General features: G+C 43.7%; 1 long non-coding RNA gene across 2 annotated transcripts; it reads left to right on the forward strand.

Moving 5' to 3' along the window:
* Positions 1-605: 605 nt before the first annotated feature.
* LOC108352331 (uncharacterized) lies at positions 606-8,291 on the forward strand. Of its 2 annotated transcripts, none has more exons than XR_005491324.2 (5): positions 606-748; positions 2,362-2,448; positions 4,141-4,420; positions 4,546-4,860; positions 7,781-8,291. It is a non-coding gene; the product is annotated as an uncharacterized LOC108352331 (long non-coding RNA). The 2 variants fall into 2 exon arrangements; XR_005491323.2 differs by lacking the exon at positions 606-748 and adding an exon at positions 842-999.
* The last annotated feature ends 9,621 nt before the right edge of the window (positions 8,292-17,912 follow it).

Consider the following 17,912-nt stretch of genomic DNA (forward strand, 5'->3'; position numbering starts at 1 on the left):
ACCAGGGAAGGCCCGTAAGCAGCACTCCTCCATGGACTCTGCATCATCTCCTATCCCCAGGATCCAGTCCTGTTTGAATTCCTGTTGTGACTTCCTCTAGTGATGGACTATCTAGAAGGACAGATCCTGAAAGTGTAAGTCAAATAAACCCCTTCCCCAACTTGCTTTTTGGTCATGGTGTTTTGTTGCAGTAATAGAAAGCCTGATTAAGATATTTTCTCTGACACACACTGTTTAACATGAATTCTTAAGTGGAAGGATGTATTATTAGTCAACACAGAAGGAGGAGGAGAGATACGGGGCAAATAACACCTGGGTTGTTTGATTAAAATCTCAAGAAATCAATTACTTGAAATTTACCTAAAATTATCCTATATGTATATTTTGAGGGAAGCAATGTCTCTTGGGTTGATAATGCTCCCCACAAAAACCAGACTACCAAAAGCCCCACTCACTACCAGTCAGGAGAAATCTCCTTTCAGAGGGTCTTGTGGAGATTTGCATATGGGTAAAGACCCAGAGAGTGGCACTGTTAGGAGGTGTGGTTTTGTTGGAGTAAATGTGTCCTTATTTGAATAAATTCGTCACTGTGGGGTGGGGTTTGAGACCCTCCTAGCTTCCTGGAAGTCATTGTACTCCTGGCTCCCTTTGGATGGCAATATAGAACTTTCAGCTCCTCCAGCCCTGTACCCGCCTGCACACTGCCCTGCTTTCTGCCCTGATGAGAATGGATTGAACCTCAGAACCAGTAAGCCAGCCCCAATTAAATGTTGTCTTCCTTAAGGGTTGCTTTGTCCAAGGTGTCTCTTCACAGCAGTGGAAATCCTAACGAAGATAAGACTGCACACTTAGGACGCATTTGAGCTGGATCTAACCTGGAAGCCCCTTCCTGACAACTGGGCTTCTCTAGTAAAATCCTATGCCAGCTGCCAAGGGAGGGAAGCAATTAAGAGGTCTACAGAGCAGTGACACCTGTGAACTGCCACAAGGACCGACCAGGTAATCTATTCCTAAAGGTACATACATGGCACTCATATCAGTGGGAACCAACAGCTATTAAATTGGAATTAAGAGTACTCAACAGGAGAGGAATCATGCCTGCTACAGGAAAGCTAGTCAACATCCTTGGGCTAGTGAGGTCACCCACTTCAGAGGAGAATCTTTTACTACCACTTTGCTAGACAAGAAGAATGTCTAACTACTATTGGTTAACAATAAAAGATGATCGGCCCTGAAAGTATATGTACAGGAACACCTGAAAGAAACTCAAGAGGTTATATTAATGTGCATGTATATATTATTACATATCTTATATACTGTATACGTGTTATATATAATAACATTTGTATACCTTATATATATATAATAAGATATAATACCATATATGTTATCATTACAAATAATAATAAAGAAAAAAGATTAATTTGAGAGTTGGGGGTATGGAAGGGTTTGGAGGGATGATACCTGGGAAGGGCTGGAAGGAGGAAAGGGAAACAGGGAAGTAATATAATTGTATTTTAATTCAAGTTGTACAAGCATGAAAAGCAATGAAAAAAGTAACAACAACAACAATAATAATAATAGGCTGTACTAATTAGGTCGTCATCACCATACCAGTATTGAGACAGCTAATTTATACAAAGGAAAGACTTACTTTGACTCATGGTTATGGAGATTCCAGCACAAAATCAAGTGCCCAGCTATGGCTTGGGGGATCTATAGCAAGGGTGACATTCCTAGCATTCCATGGAGGAAACAGACATAGTATAGGCTCATATCATTTCAGGGGCTCATGACCTGCTAACCTCCCAGAAGCTCCACCTCCTAATGCTTCTACCACTTCTGTGGGTACCACCCTGGGGAGCAAGCCTTCCCTATACAGCCTGTGGAAGACAGCCAACATCCAAACTGTAGCAAAGTCGTTTAATCTATTTATCCTTTTAAATATTCCAAAGTGGCTGTGCTTCACCCGCCCATGAAGTGATGGGCACAGCTTTTGCCCCTCCTCCACTTAAATTTAATTTCTACTAATGCCTTTTAAAATCCGTAGGAGTTTCTGTTAAAAATAATAGCCCCTTTTTGACTCTCATTGAACTTTAAGTCTTTATCAAGTGAACTGCTGTCAATCTGAAGCCTTCCTACCTTGTATTTAAGCAGTTGATTCTTTGAACTTGGAGGCAAAACTTAACATTTAACCCTATTAAATGTGTATTGTTAATTTTATCCCATTCCTCTCTTTTTCAAGGTCTTTTGACTTAAGTTTGATTTTTTTTTTAATCGGTTTTATCAGCTTTGCTTTCAGTTCTGTGTAAATTTGATATCGAGGTTTTTTTGTTTTTTGTTTTTTTTCCGATGAGACAGACATCACCACCGACTGGGACTCGCTGTGTAGAACCTGGGATTTACAGGGATCTCTCTGCTTCTGATTCCTGGGTGCTGGGATTAAAGGTGTGTGTCCCTACATCTGGGCTATCCCAGGTGTCTATTAGAATTGAAAGGACTAACTGATAAAAATGTTGACGATCTTAGGAGGGTGGAGAAGGACTTCGAAGTGGTTCTCAGACTCATGTTGAGGAATTCCTCAGGACATGTGTTCAGCGCGCTTGATCCCTGAGTCTCATTTCCTGAAATTTGGATTCAGTGAGTCTGAGACGTGACTCCAGGAATGTGCATTTTTAACAAGCGCCATATGCTATGCTGATGCTTTTGGTCTTAGGCCACATTTTAGAAGCATCTTAAGAAAGTTGCTTTAGGTTGCAATTGACAGCATGCTCCTGAGCTTTCACAGGGGGCTCGGGCTTTCTGGCACCGTGTAGAATACAGAATGGATGCTGATGGAAGAAAGGTGTGAACAGAGAAGGAGTGGAAGGCAGGCGCAGTGGTGCTCAGCTCATAATTTGGCTATATTTTCCAGCTTAATTACAAAGCCAATATGATCAGCCTTTTCAGATACTCTGGGTAATTAGATGAATTGATACCTTTGATGTTCCCCACTGGGAGGAAAATAAAAGGGGATGTTTTGCATGACCCACGCTTAATGAACATATGTTGTCTCTTAGTGATCACCGCACTCCTTTCCGGGTGCTGGAGAATCACGTACTTCATCCGTCTGCACTGAGAATTAAGCAGCGTCTTGTATTAACCCCCAGAGTCTCTCTTCACTGTTTCCATCTGCACTTGTAAAAAAGTTAGGGTGTAGGCTTAGGTGGCATTGTATGTCTTCCTCCCTCTTTCTTTCTCTCCGTCTCTGTCTCTCTCTGTGTGTCGCTCTCCCTCTGTCTGTGTTTGTGTGTATATTTCTAAGCTCATGCATGTGTCATTGCGTGTGCTCATGCTTCTAGAGGCTAGAGCAGTGGTTCACTACCTTCCGAAGGCTGGGACCCTTTAGTATAGTTCATTATGTTGTAGTGACCTCCAGCCATAACATTATTTTGTTTTTACTTCATAACTGTAATTTTGCTACTGTTATGAATTGTAATATAAATATCTAATATGCAGGCTATCTGCTATGCAATATCCAGAGGGGTTATGACCCACGGGTTGAGAACCACCGGGCTAGAGGCTAACCTTGGCTATTGTTCCTCGGGTATCTCATTTTTTCCCTTAAGATTGGGTTTCCAACAGGTCTGAACTTGTCAAACCAACCAGCAAGCCCTAGAAACATGCCAATGCCTGACTCCTCCATGCTGGATTCCACGTAGGCACCACCATGCCTGGATTTTAAATGGGTTCTAGAGACCAAACTACAAGACTCATGCTGCAAGGCAAGGACTTTACCAATGAAGCCATCTCCGCATCTGGCTGTCCTTGTTCCTTAATGCTTCTTTCAAATAATAAAAATCCAAGGGCCAGATAATTTGACCAGTGTGTACTTTTTAGTTTTCCCCTAAATATATCTTTAAAGAAATTTAAAGGAACACCAGAAAAATCGCAGACATTAGACAGCATTATCCAGATTAATGCTTGTTTGCATTTTTCCATTGGCTGGGTTTTTTTTTTCCTGACCCAATGGATTGTTGTACTTCTTCAGTCTCCTTTCACAGAACAACTCCTCCAAACTGTTTTCTGCCTCTCCAGATGGTCGCTTGAGTTCTCAGAGTACACTTCCTAATTTGTTTGTTTGCTTACTTTTTTTTTCAGTTTTCCTTTTTAGATTGTGCATATTCAAGAAGTAAAATCAAAGATAATTCACAAAAGTCAAAGCGAAACATTGTTCCTGAAGGCAGAGGAGGGTTATACTTAACTCTACACAATCGGCATGGAGAGGCTGGAGCGGGGCTGAAAGGAAGGATCTAGCCCACTGAGGAGTCTAAGGACATAATAAAACATTAAAGAACTTCTCCAGGCAAAGCCATCTAAGAGATCTGTCCCCACCCCCCAGGAAGGGGCCTGCCTGATTATCCCACTAGCAGAAACAGAGGTAGGGAAAAGTGGCCTGGATACAAACTCACTGATGGGTCATTGATTCCAGTTCCTCAGCTGTGAGGGGAGACCTAGGTGGTGACTCTCTCAGCTATGACACCAAGCCCCCATTTCATTCTCTAGGTGGCTGTCTTCTTGTGGCTTGCAAAGGTATGAAAGTCTCCCCCAATCCCCATCCCAACTTGGGGCAGACCTGGAGGTTTCCCACCGAGGCTCTGTGAAGACTTCATCCCAGCTCAATCGCGCACTTTTCTCCAACTGCCTTCTACTTTCCCTGGCCCTTGGTGCTCCTGAATTTCAGAGCACTTTTCAGCGTAGCCATCTGCAGGCACTGCTCTGAACTCTTGCTGCATATCTAGTCTTTAAAATTTTGTGGTGTACATGCCAACAGCAGCCTCCATCCAATTTATTCCTGAGAAGACATGCTCAAGAGAGTGGGTGAGTAACGGTTCCGGTTCTGAGGTACTCCCACCACTAGAAAGCAGAAGAGGAGGCAGCCATTTTGGTTCCGTGTGCCCTCTCACCCACTACTCACTGTGCCTCACAGTGCGACAGAGATTCCCATTGGTTCTATCACACAGACCTATAGAAGAGCTTCCTGAAGATCTGCTGTGGGAGAGGATTTGTTTCAGTTGTGTAAGGGTCTGTAGGAAAGGCGGTGTTTGCTTGACTCTTTACTCTTTCACAGAGCCTTATGAGGGGACTTGATTTACCCATCTAACTACATTTTTCAGGACCCAGCTTTCCCCTGGATATAGGTGCCACTTACCTCCCCAAAAGGAAAATGTATACGCAGTGTAGAGAATGAGGCAGACAGGCTTCTCTTCCTCAACACAAGAGTGACCTTTTTGAGTACACATCGAGACTGGGGGATGTACGTCGTCCAGGTGGATGGTGTTTACGCACTCTGCTCATTATCAACAAGTGCCTTCAGATGTAACTTACATGGAAGTCTGCAAGCTCAGAGTAGTCATGTCTGTACCGAGACTGAAGGAATTACTTAGATGAAGGGTGAAATTTTTTCGTTAGAAGAAAGCTCCCAATCCAAAGGTAGAATGATGGCCAACTGTCCTCACCTTTTGGAAGATTTTGCTGAAACAGAGAGAATCCCTGGCTTGCGCCAGGATAGTTGGTCATTCAACAAGGAGTGTTTATGACTCAGCCCTGTTGACTACAGAGTGTCTTCCCCTGTATGGAAGATGCCTTCTACTCTTTTAAGAGATATTCATATGATGTTGTTCATCTAGGAAACTGACTGTTGAAACTGTGACAGGGAAAAAGTAGAAACAAAACCATATCAGAGTTTATAATACAGCTCAATTTAAACCTCCCACATTTTCTACCTCATTCTCTCCCCCCCCGTGTGTGTGTGTGTGTGTGTGTGTGTGTGTGTGTGTGTGTGTATGTATGTATTATGAATACAAAATCTGGCAGTACAAATAATTCGTGAGTCACTGCCCTGTCAATAAGCTTTTTTTAAGATCCCATTTTAATGGTTGTGTGGCTTCCATTGAGGCTGCTCAATACTTTAACCACTTTCTATTTGTTCAATATTTAGGCTAATTTTTGTTATTAAAGGTAATGTTGCTGTGAATATTTTTAGGACGCTAATGATTTCTTTTGGAGAAGCTTCCGGGACCTTCTTGAACAAAGCCTTGGAGGCATAATTAAAAGCCTGCTGTATTCTTATCTCTAAAGTGCCTCTTGGAAGGCTGTACCTCCTAGTTCAATACCCACTTGACTACTGCTAATACCTGGGTTTTCAATCTTCAGCAGCCCTAGAGTTAGAAAAAGTCCCCACGCATTCTTTAGTTTTTTGTTTACTAGCACAGTTCAAACATCTTTCATCTCTTCCTCACTGAATTTTCCTAAAATTGTTTGTTCATACACTTCCCCAGAACTTTGATTGAGTTTTAAGATCTTGCTCCTCCTTTACATAAATGAGTTACAAACTTACTATAATAAATCTTTCTATGACATCCCTATTTTGAACGTTTTCTTGACTTAAGTTTGGCAGACATTTTAAAAAATGCTATCCTTCAAAAAATGTTAACTGTTTATAGTCTTTAAACGAGTTAAACCCTGCACACATACCTTGTTTAGTACTCTTTTCTCTACTGTTAGCTTATTAGCACTGACTTAAATTATTTTATAATGCCTAAAAAAAATGCCACGGGCCAGCCCACATATGTTCTTTAGTTGGTGGCTTAATCTCTCGGAACTCCCAGGGGTCTGGGTTAGTTGATACTGTTAGTATTCTTATGGGATTGCAAACCACTTCAGCTCCTTCAATCTTTCTCCTAAGTCTTCCAGAGGGCCCCCCACCCCTACCTCAGTCCAGTGGTTGCTGGTCCATGGCCCCTGGCTCATACATAGCAGAGGATTGCCTGATCTGGCCTCAGTGCTCCCTAATTAGGTTGCACCAAATTCTGTAGAGACTTGATTGATGCCCCAGGGAAGGGGGATGGTCGAGTAAGGTAGGGGATGGGTGGGTGAGGGAGGTGGGTAGGGGGTGAATGAGCACCCTCACAGGAGAGGGGGGATGGGGTGAAGAACTCTTGGAGGGTAGACAGGAAATGGGGGCAACATTTGGAATATACATAAACGAGACAATGCTTTTTTAATGTCACGTCCATGTGAGGAGGAACAGAACCTACCATACAGAGCGTGAACGCATCTGCTGTACTGTGTTGCTCCTCTCTTAGAACCTTGGTTTTTCCAAGGTGGGGCTACCATGCTCTTGTGTTGTTATTGCTTCCTTTCCTGCTAGCCACCCCCCCCCCCATTTTATGATCTGTGTGCTTGTTCCTCTTACCATGTGTGTGCTTTTTCTACTTTTGGACTTTAAAAAAAATGCTTCTCAAAATTTCATCTGTTATCTCGGTCTTACCCTCCTACCCCCCACCCCCCGTGGATATGGAATTTATCCATATTTTATGGGAAGACGTGGCCCATTCATTTTCACCAGTGGATAATATTTCATTTTTATGAATATCCGTGTGCATATTCTTGGAGCTTATGGGTGAGGATTCCTCTCCCGGCTACATGTAGGAGTAACATTGCTGTATTGAAACGTATGTGCCTGATCTGTTTTAAAAGACAAGGCTAAGTGTTTTTTCCAGTGGTTGTACTAATTACATCCCCAACTGCAGACTTTAAGATCATGTTGTTGAGCTTCCTTGCCAATACTTTGATATTTTCAAGTACTGAAATCTGGTAGCCATTTTCACCCAGTGGATCTGCCCCAACTTTTTTTTTTTTTTTTTTTTTTTTTTTTTGGCTTGTTTGTCCAAGGGAACTTAACGCCCCAAAAGGGAATCTCGAAAACAAATCAAGCCTCTCTTATTTGGGTTTTCAGTTTCTCTACAGGGTCAGACACTTAGCAAACTGTTCATCATCTGTTGTGATGAGCCTGGAGTTCGGCCCCCCGGGAAGCCGAGGTCACAGCCACGGGGATGAGTGAACCGGCAGACTGAGTGGAAACGGAGCCACTGCTGCTCTAACCTGCTCCTGCCCCTGATGCTCCGCAGAGCATGCCTCTGAGCCTCGCCGCCTCTCTGTGTCCTACCTGCGCATCAGGCACAACAGAGCTGACCTTTCTCCCAGTCCCACTGTGAGGATGAAATCCTACTGCAGAGCACTTTGAAATCTTTGGATGACAAGCAAGCCAGAAGCGCCAAGCATGATGGTTACCCGTGCCAGCAACACGAGAAGACAGCATAAAAATAGGAAGCGAAGAAAATTTCATTTTGTAAAAGCTTCAGTGAGAAAATTGGCTGGTCAGAATGTCATTCTCTGTTTCTGGTTCACGTAGACATTGGCTTTTATAAAATTAGGAGGGAAAAAAAAAAGTGCGCCTTGTTATTTTTGTCTTTGCGGGCAGACAGAAGTCTTTTGCACATCCCGGTTCTTAGGTGATGGGTGAGTCAGTGCTTCAGAAGTAAGGGTAACGCCCGAAGAGCTCTGGTCAAAACTGTTCTTTCGGATGCCCTTCACACTCTGCCTTTCATCCCAAGGCATCTAAGCTGGAAAGTCTGTGAGGATGATACAGGCTGAGAACTGGGAGGGTTTAAGCCGTGGCACTGTAAGAACATAGCAGTTAATCTACCTGCCACAGTAACAGATCAACCTTTGGCTCTGGCCTACCAGCTGACACTTCATCTTCTTAGACCTCCTTCCTGGCCCTATATGTGAGAACATGAGACACAGAGAGGGGACGTTTTCAACAACCTTTGATATATTAGGAACCACAGAACAAGATGAGTCATTGCCATTAATGTGAGGGCTCATTCTAAAATTGCCTTAGCCGTGATTTTAGTAGCTCACATCCATCTTGGTCTGCTGCTCTAAGTGAGTTGTGATAAGCCATAATCACCTTTACTTATAAATTCGATGGGCTGTGGAGACAGCTCCAAGCCACAGAGAAGGCATTTCCCAACTCTGAGCTTGCTGCCTGACACGACACTCAGAGAATCTCAAATGGGAGGTTTTCCGGCCTCTTTTTCTTTCTTTCTTTCTTTCTTTTTTTTTTTCTTTTTCTTTTTTTCTCTTCTGCTCTAGATCTTTACACTGGAAATTTTAAAAGTCAAAATTGCACAGAGTGATTTGGTTGCTGCACCCCGTGGAGAAGTTCAGAAAGTAAAAGGTAGGGGGGTGTCGCCTTAGGCTTGTAAGGGGGACGAGAGTGACGCCTGTCCACCCACATGAACTGTTCTGTGAAGTTATGAATCATAGTGTACTCAACTCCTAATTTTCACCCAGGAAGGGAAAGCTACTGAGCACTGTTGAAATGTTTTGTTCCCAAGTTTCTCCCTGAGAGGGTCCTCAGAATGCCTTCTGAGGGAAGGCGGGCTCTAATTGGCATAATTAAATTATTGCCATAGAACTGGCATGGTGTGGATCCAGCAGTGGCTCCTTTCCACCAGGAAACATTTCTTTAAGAAACACATTGTCCATTCGAGTATCCAGTCACATGGCAATCTGTTTATTTTATTCTTTTGCCTCACAAGGAGGGGCGTGAGCAACAAGAGGCACCTTACTGAAGAAATGAGTTGGAAAGTGGAATACCGGCCTACTGATAGTTTCTTTTTCAGCCCACACCTAATGAAAGGTTGAAGTGATTCTTTTTCTCTTTTTAAATTGGCAGATTATTTACTTGAGTTTGAGTTACAGGGTTGCTAAGGTCTTTTTTTTTTTTTTAATTGTATAGTTTTTTGTTATTGTTTAAAACTGTTCACAGTTACCTAAAATTCAGCACGCCCCACCCCCTCCACTTTCTCTGATTTTTAACAAAGGACAAGGATCATACAACCTTGAAATGTAACAGCGAGGAAGAGTGTGGAGAAACAGAAAACCCCCTGTGCTAAGTGGAAAACACTGTGAAAGATCCAATGGTGTACGTTAGTCACAACCCCTCCCCTCGCCCCACCAAGCGCATGCTCATATTTGATACTATTATGTTCAGTGTTAAAGGGTGGCCAAGGGAAGGAGTAACAAAGTCATGAATGGATTGATACTGTTATTGTGGAAGTGGGCTTTTGGTAAAAGAAAAGGTCCTTCTCCCTGTCCCTACGCTGGGTTTGCTGCTCGCCTCCTTGCCATGATATGACGTAGCAGTTGGATGGCAGAACCTGTTCTTGGACCATCTAGAGCCCTGGTTCCTATTGTTCATTAATGACCCAGCCTGCAGCATTATGTTTCGGAAGCCTAAGACTCAAGAGAGCATCTTGGTTTCAGGCTCAGAAGTAGTGCATGTGAGTGAAAATGTAAAAGGAACACAGAGCGAAGAAACAGATGGTGGTTCGGCAGGCACGTGAGAATCCCCTCCCACCTTTTGTTTTCCATCAGCGTGCTTACAACATTGCTTGTACAATAAACACAGCTATACAAGTTCTCAGTTAAGTGCAAGAGAAGATATATACTGATACTAATAAGGTCTAGGTTACAGGTCCCTTTCTGTTCAGGGTAGCTGGTGTGAGTGCCTAGCTTGCCAAGGTTCCAGGTGGAGAGAGAAAGCCGGGTGATAATCAGTAAACATTTCTGTGTCAGCATTTCCAGCAAATCACTTGTAGGGAGTTTTAGAAGAAAGGGGCCTGATTCTCCAGCACTCCTGTAATTTGTCATGATATAATTTCTCATTCTAAGTAAATATTCAGTTTCATGTCTAATTTTGTATTTGTAATTCTGCATCTTTTTCTTAACGAGGGCTCCTATAATTGGTTCAGCATCGTGTCTCACAACATCTGAAGGTGCCTTTGGTTAGGTGGGTCATGGGAACACCAGCTACGCGCGCAGTGAACTGTAAAGCTAGCACTGGTGACTAGCACTCCTGACTTTTTCTAAGACTCTCTCAATGTGCTGACAAAATGCTGCAGCAGTCAGTGCTGCCTTCTACATCCCCTGATTTCTCTGGCCTTGTGAGTGGCGTGGAAGTCTTAGTCACAAGAAAAACAGCTGGAAATACTGATTTAGAATGTCAGGGTAAGGGAGTGGAGTGAGACCATGTCCGGACACTCTTCCTTTACTCTTGCCTTCACTTGAGAGGTCTTTAGCCTCATCTAAAACCCTCGATGCAGGCAATTCATAGAAAGATTTTCCTTTTCTGAAGAACCAGTCAACTGCCTTTCCTGTTCATCTAAACATCTGGACTTTGTAGAACAAATTTAATCAAATTAGATGATAGTGAAGGAGGAAAGGAGAGAGAAAGGAACATTAGGGTGTTTTATTGGTTTTGTTTTTGACACTCCCTCCCCCCTAATTTCTTGTTGTGCTGGGTGGTGTTGGATTTAACATCAATAATGAAGGGTCTTATTAGCTTTAATATCTAGAATTGCCAGATCTTGCAGCGGAAAAGAGGTTACCAGATAAATTTGGATTTCAGATAAACATAAATAATTTTTAATATATGCATTCCCCAAATTGGAATTGACAAGTCATATTGAAGTGCCACGCATTTTCCTAGGTTGCTCTGTCATTCTTCCAATTTGCAGCAGATGAAACCAAAGGCCAGAGCCTTGGAAGAGGCACAGCTGGTACCCAAGCCCAGGGCTTTGCCTCGTAAGCAGTGTTTTTAAGTGTCCCCCATACGGTATCGTGAGATTGGGTAACTTCTCCCACACCCTTAGATAAACGAGAAATTAATTGTCCCTTACAAGAGACCTTCCCAAGCTTTCAAAACAACAAACCTTTCCCTGGGAGGGTCCCCAGGAAATTGCATCTTAAAAATTTCAACATTGCAGATAGGATTTCTGGGGAAGAAAGCAACAGGGACTCCGCTGGGGCAAACACTGAGAACTTGTGGCATTCTGAGGAAGAAATTAGAGCAGGGCTGAAAGCCTGGAACAGTTGTTTTGCTCCTGGAAAGCAACTTCCGCTGTGGTCTCAATAGCGGGAGGGAAAGGAGGCTGGGGAGTATCCGACCTTCTCACCTGGGTGTCACTCGAGCCGGAGGCCGACTCACATTTCCCGTCACCTCTGAGGCTGCTGATTTACCTTCTCCTCCCATTCTACACGCTGCAGAACTAACTGCCTGCCTAATTGCCAAAACTAATTGCTCTGACGTTCATTGTTCATCTGCTCCCGCCTCTGGCTTGAGCTTGCAGACTGGCTCCCCTGAGGGAAAGGCTAGGATAATTCTTTCCTTGGGGAGAGGGTGCTTCAGAACAAAGGAGCAGGGACTGTTTTTCCGGTGGATGGAGACTAAGGAAGCTTCTTGCTCACTACAGGAAGGACAATAGCTCTCAGCAGGGTGGGGTTGCTTCCTGAGGCAGTTACACAGTATGTAGTTCCCTGGGTGTTTCTTTCTCTCAGTTGAGAGTTTAGCGTGAGAGCTGATGGTTAAAGCACTGAGAACTGGAAAGGTTAATCATTTTCCCAAGTCATAAACCCCCGCATGTCAGGGGTGCTTTTGTGGCTTATCTTTCTCAATTCAAAGTCCAAGATTTCTATTGTTTTAGTCTGTATTTCCATGCAAACACTCATCAAAGCCCTGTTGAGTGACATCTTCTCACTTGTAGTTTGAATGGCACTCATTCATATCTACTGGGTTGTTACGGTTACCAAACCTTTTCTGTGTGTTATGTCACGCCATCTCAAAGGGGTATAAATGAATACTTCAAGTAAGGGGAGGCAAAGGAATTTAACAACTTGCCATGTGTACACCATCATGCTTATGGCTTCTGGATTCTGATTTATGGATAAACCTGTGAAACCATTTAAGTGTTGAAACTGGAGCAGCTCAAAATTAACCAAGCAGATTGCACAATATTATTATAAAGGCAGGATCCATGTGTTGTCATACCTCCATATTGCTGAGATAAATATAAACAATTACAAGACCAACTTGCAATGAACTCGAGATGAAGAATTTCTGTAGTTTCCTGCTTATCGGAAAGCCCAGTGGGTTGGAGGCGTTAGTTAGGTGAATGGCGGGGGTAGGGGGTGGGGGGTGGGGAGTGAGGGGTGGGGGGTGGGGAGGGGAGGTGCTCATGTGCCTCAGTTTCATCAGTTCTGAGTGAAGACAATTAGACTCCGTGGTCTGAAGACCCTGCCGTGCTGTGCTGTTCTCAGATGGAGCTTGCCCAGGGTAAAAGCACACAATGTCAGAGGCTCACAGTAGCCATCAGGATAGCTCCCCAGTGCCTATAAAGGAGAGTCTTATTGTTTGATGAATGCTCTTCTCCCGTTCTGGAGCAAGAATAATAAAAGCAATGACACTATTGGGTAGAATAAGCATTTCCTCATCCAGAGGAAACCTGTGGACTACACAAACAGTAACTGTTTGGAAGCTCCAAAAATAAATTGTATAAATTGGATTTTGAAGGAAAAGAAAGTTAGGCTATGGGACAAAGATAGAGGTTTAAAAGTAAAGAGGAAGAAAAAGGTTGATAATTCCAATGGCTAAAAAAAGGCTCTATTAAAGGTAATTATGTGCAGTAAGAGAGCACGGCATCAAGTGGATTTAAAAGGGAATGTCTGGGCACATTTAGAGGAGTGCGGAGTGTGGGGAGGGTATTTTTTTTCTTTTTCTGAGGGGAGAGTTGTCTTTATGAAAACCAAAGGCTTTACAATAAATATTTTTTTTTGTCACTGATTGTCTTGTTAATTCTTTTGGCTGACTTTACAAATCATTCACAACCTTTTAACTTCCAAATCATTGCACGACCAAAGCAGAGTGATAAGATGTGGATGGCGATTACCCTGGCGTCAGTAGGATAGGCATGCAGCCTACGGTGCTGGAGACTCCAGGATAGGAGGTGGTGATCAAAGGCTGGAGTATTTTTCCTGATCTGTGACCTTCAGCAAGTCAATCCCTTCTCCAGGTCTCAGTGTCTTTCTTCCTATATGAAATTATGGAGCTCAACCCATCTGAAGCCCTAGGCTACGTGTGGGTTTTGAAATTGTAAAATATGATAACAATTTCTGGTTAGAAGCTGTTAGTCATTAAGGTCAAGCCCATGAAATTTTTTCTTTAACTGCAGCAAATGAATGAAAAAAAAAAAAAGAAGATAAATAAAAAAGGAAAAGGAAAGAAACCATGTGTACTGGCTGGTTTTGTGTGCCAACTTGACACAAGCTGGAGTTATCACAGAAAAAGGAGCCTCAGTTGTGGAAATGCCTTCATGAGATCCAGCTGTAAGGCATTTTCTCAACAAGTGATCAAGGCAGGAGGACCCAGCCCATTATGGGCGGTGCTGCCCTTGGCTGGTGGTCTTGGGTTCCATAAGAAAGCAAGCTGAACAAGCCAGGAGAAGCAAGGCAGTAAGTAACATCCCTCCATGGCCTCTGCATCAGCTCCTGCTTCCTGACCTGCTTGAGTTCCAGTCCTGACTTCCTTTGGTGATGAACAGCAATGTGGAAGTGTAAGCTGAATCAACCCTTTCCTCCCCAACTTGCTTCTTGGTCATGATGTTTGCACAGGAATAGGAACCCTGACTAAGACAAATTGGTACCAGCATAGTGGGGTATTCCTGTGACAACTTGACCATGTTTTGGGGAGGACTGTGGAAGGACTTTGGAACTTTGAGCTACAAGAGCTATTGGGATGTTAAGAGTTTCTGTAGGAGCTTTGAAGATAATGTTGAGAACAGTGCAGAAAATGGAGGCCTGGCTCATGAAATTTCAGAGGGAAGATTAAAGACTCTTGTGAGGGCCATGTTATTTTGATTGTGAAGATTCTGTGGTTTTGGTTAGCGGTGGCTGAAGAATCAGCTGTGATTAACAAGAGACCAGAACTACTAAAGTGAACCTTGGAGTTACTGGGACTGTTGATGCTGGTCAGCTGGAGCTAAGAAATTAGTGGCGATTAAGAAGAGACCTGCATCACTGAGGTGAAATCTTCTGGGAAGTGTTTCTGAGAGCACAAAGACTGTGCTCCAGAGATAGCCAAGGTTGTACCTCATGCTGTGGCTGGACTTGGTAATGTGTAAGAGTCACCCAGGTGGTGCTGGTTTTGAAGGCATGAAGGGGTCATGAAGGGCAGCTGAGGCTGGGCACTGTGAGAGGCCATGGAAGGCCATTAGTGAAGGTGCACCCTCAGTTGCAATCGATGGCCCAGGACTGAAGGGGTCATGCAAAGGAGTTGAGGCCTGGCACCATGAAGAGAGCCTGTGAGAGGCTATTGGTGAAGCCTAGCTACAGCAGAAGACAGCAGCGTTTTGGAGACGCCAGTACCATGAGATGACCACCAAGAGCAGCAGCAGCAGTGGAGTACAGGCATGTGGAGCCTAGAAGACAAGGTGGGTGCTACAAAGGGCAGACCTGGAGAAGTGACCCAAGCCCTTGGAGGAGCCTAGAAGATCATGAATGGACTCAGATGCTGGACAGTTAGGTTGATTTCAATTTTGATTGTGACTGTGCCCTGATATTTTTCCCTCTTGAAGTAAGAAAGCATTTTGGTGAAGTCCATAGTTAAGAGGCTTTGAATTTTAAAAAAGACTTTGAATTTTAAAAGATATTCAATATTTTATATGGATTAAACTTTTAATATGTAAATACTATGTGATTCTTAAAGTTATTTAGATCTTGGGGATGAATAAGAAAGTAAGGGTTGAGGCTTAATAGTGATGTGTTTGTGTGTCAACTTGACACAAGCTGGAGTTATCACAGAAAAGGGAGCCTCAGTTGTGGGAATGCCTTCATGAGATCCAGCTGTAAGGCATTTTCTCAATTAGTGATCAAGGCAGGAGGACCCAGCCCATTATGGGTGGTGCTGCCCCTCGGCTGGTGGTCTTGGGTTCTATAAGAAAGCAAGCTGAGCAAGCCAGGGGAAGCAAGCCAGTAAGAAACCTCCCTCCATGGCCTCTGCATCAGCTCCTGCTTCCTGACCTGCTGGAGTTCCAGTCCTGACTTCCTTTGGTGATGAACAGCAATGTGGAAGTGTAAGCTGAATCAACCCTTTCCTCCCCAACTTGCTTCTTGGTCGTGATGTTTGTGCAGGAATAGAAACCCTGACTAAGACACCATGGCATGGCATGCCCTTAGATACAGTGGAGGAGATTTATTATAGACATATGAGAGAGCATAGCCAGAAGGAGGGACCTCTGGGAGAATCCAGAGTAGACATGACCCTGAGCTGGGCAATGGTGGGAGTTGAGAGGAAGTGTGAGGATTAGAGAGGGAAACCAGGTGCAATAGTCAAGAGGTCCAAAGGTACAGAAGGAGCAGGTAACCAAAATGTTTGTACTATATAAAGAAGAGCTGCCCAGTATTCTGGGCTGGAGAGTTCAGGGTAGGCAGCAAGGTGTGCTAGTGAGGAGGATCCTGTAGCAGGGAGGGACTGAGGGGCACAGGGAGAACCTAGCATCCAGGTTCTTTTTGATATGTTAAATAAGTACCTCAACCATTATCCTCAGGTTTGAAACCCAACACTAGGTATAGTGCAAATATCTATATTTCTGTTTGTGTTCTGGAAATTGTGGTACTAGGGCAATTCAATTTTAGACTTTCACCTGGAAGAGAAAGTGACACAACTCTTCCTCTACCTGCTTCCTGCTTTGATCTCGGTAGCAGTTAATTATTTCTCTCAGCACAGAATGCTGACCAGATAAAACCTGGCCCTCTTAGAGCAGTAGGTCATGAATATAACTGTCATTTGAAACTCGGGCTGCTTCGTGTGCAGAGGGACAAACGATTCTGCTCCCCACTCCCACCTCAGAGTCAGATGACACAGCTGCTTACAATCCAGAGGTTACAAAACCAAAATCAGGATGTTAAGAGGGCTGATTTCTTTTGAGTCCTCTCCTTTGAAACTCAAAGATCCCTGTTTCTGTCTTCTCCCTATCCCTTCATGACAAGTTCACTCTTTAGGGGTCTGCTGGTGTGCCCAAATTTTGCCTCTCTTCAAATAATATACCAGTCTTTGTAAAATAAACACTGTTGCCACCTTGCTTAAGAATTGTATTGCATGTTATTGGCTGTGTGTGTGTGTGTGTGTGTGTGTGTGTGTGTGTGTGTGTGTGTGTGTGTGTTGGGGGGAGTGGGTAGAGGGTGAGTGTGCATATCATGGCTTTTAGATGGGGACAAGAAGACAAGTCACAGGAGTCTGTTCTTTATTTGCACCACATAGTCCCAGAAATCAAACTCAGGTCATTAACTTCAGTGGCAGGGTGACTTTACCTGCGTCACCACACAAACATGTAATACTTTTTTTTTTCTTTCCTTTTTTTCCAAGTGCTCTACCACTGAGCTAAATCCCCAACCCCTCAAGTAATACTTTTAAAAAGCGATTTATTTGTTTTATGTATGTGAGTACACTGTAGCTGTCTTCAGACACACCAGGAAAGGGCATCAGATCCCATTGCAGATGGTTATGAGCCACCAGTGTAGTGGCTGGGAATTGAACTCAGGACCTCTGGAAGTTCTCAACTGCTGAGCCATCTCTCCAGCCCCTTTATATATATATTTTTTAAAGGAACTCACTTGACTCTCTAGTCGACTAAGAGTGCTACCTTAATTTTAGAAAGGCCACCTCACTAATCCTACCTCTGTTAAGTCCCTTTCTCCAAAGCTGGTTGCATTCTGAAACCCTGGAGGTCAAGGCTCTAGCATATCATTGGGAAGACACCCAATTTTATCTGTACACCATAACATGACTTACAGGAAAGAGACTTCCTATCTGTTACTCAGAATCTGAGAGCCCTCCTCTTCCTACATGCAATGGGAAGGCCGTTTGTTGCAGGCACTTTGCTAAGGCAGCAGGAAATTGCTGTAGCAAACCACTGGCGAAGCACCTGCATAATTCAGTTGTAACAGTACCTGTATTTTCTCCCGTAACATGATACAGCATGTTTAGGACGGCCACTGTCCGTCAAGCCAGAGCTTCCTCCTTAGGCTGGGCATGACACAGGGATGTGTGTCATTTGGTGGGAGACAGAAACCACCTATCAAAGGGAAACACCTGCCACAGAAGGTTCACTGAAGCCTGAGAAAATAAAGGTCAAAGACTCTGAACTGAGCTACCCCTGTTCTCCACCATTCTTCATAGGGCAGAA

The sequence above is a fragment of the Rattus norvegicus genome, chromosome 11, assembly GCF_036323735.1.
Source record: "Rattus norvegicus strain BN/NHsdMcwi chromosome 11, GRCr8, whole genome shotgun sequence".
Lineage (NCBI taxonomy): Eukaryota > Metazoa > Chordata > Mammalia > Rodentia > Muridae > Rattus > Rattus norvegicus.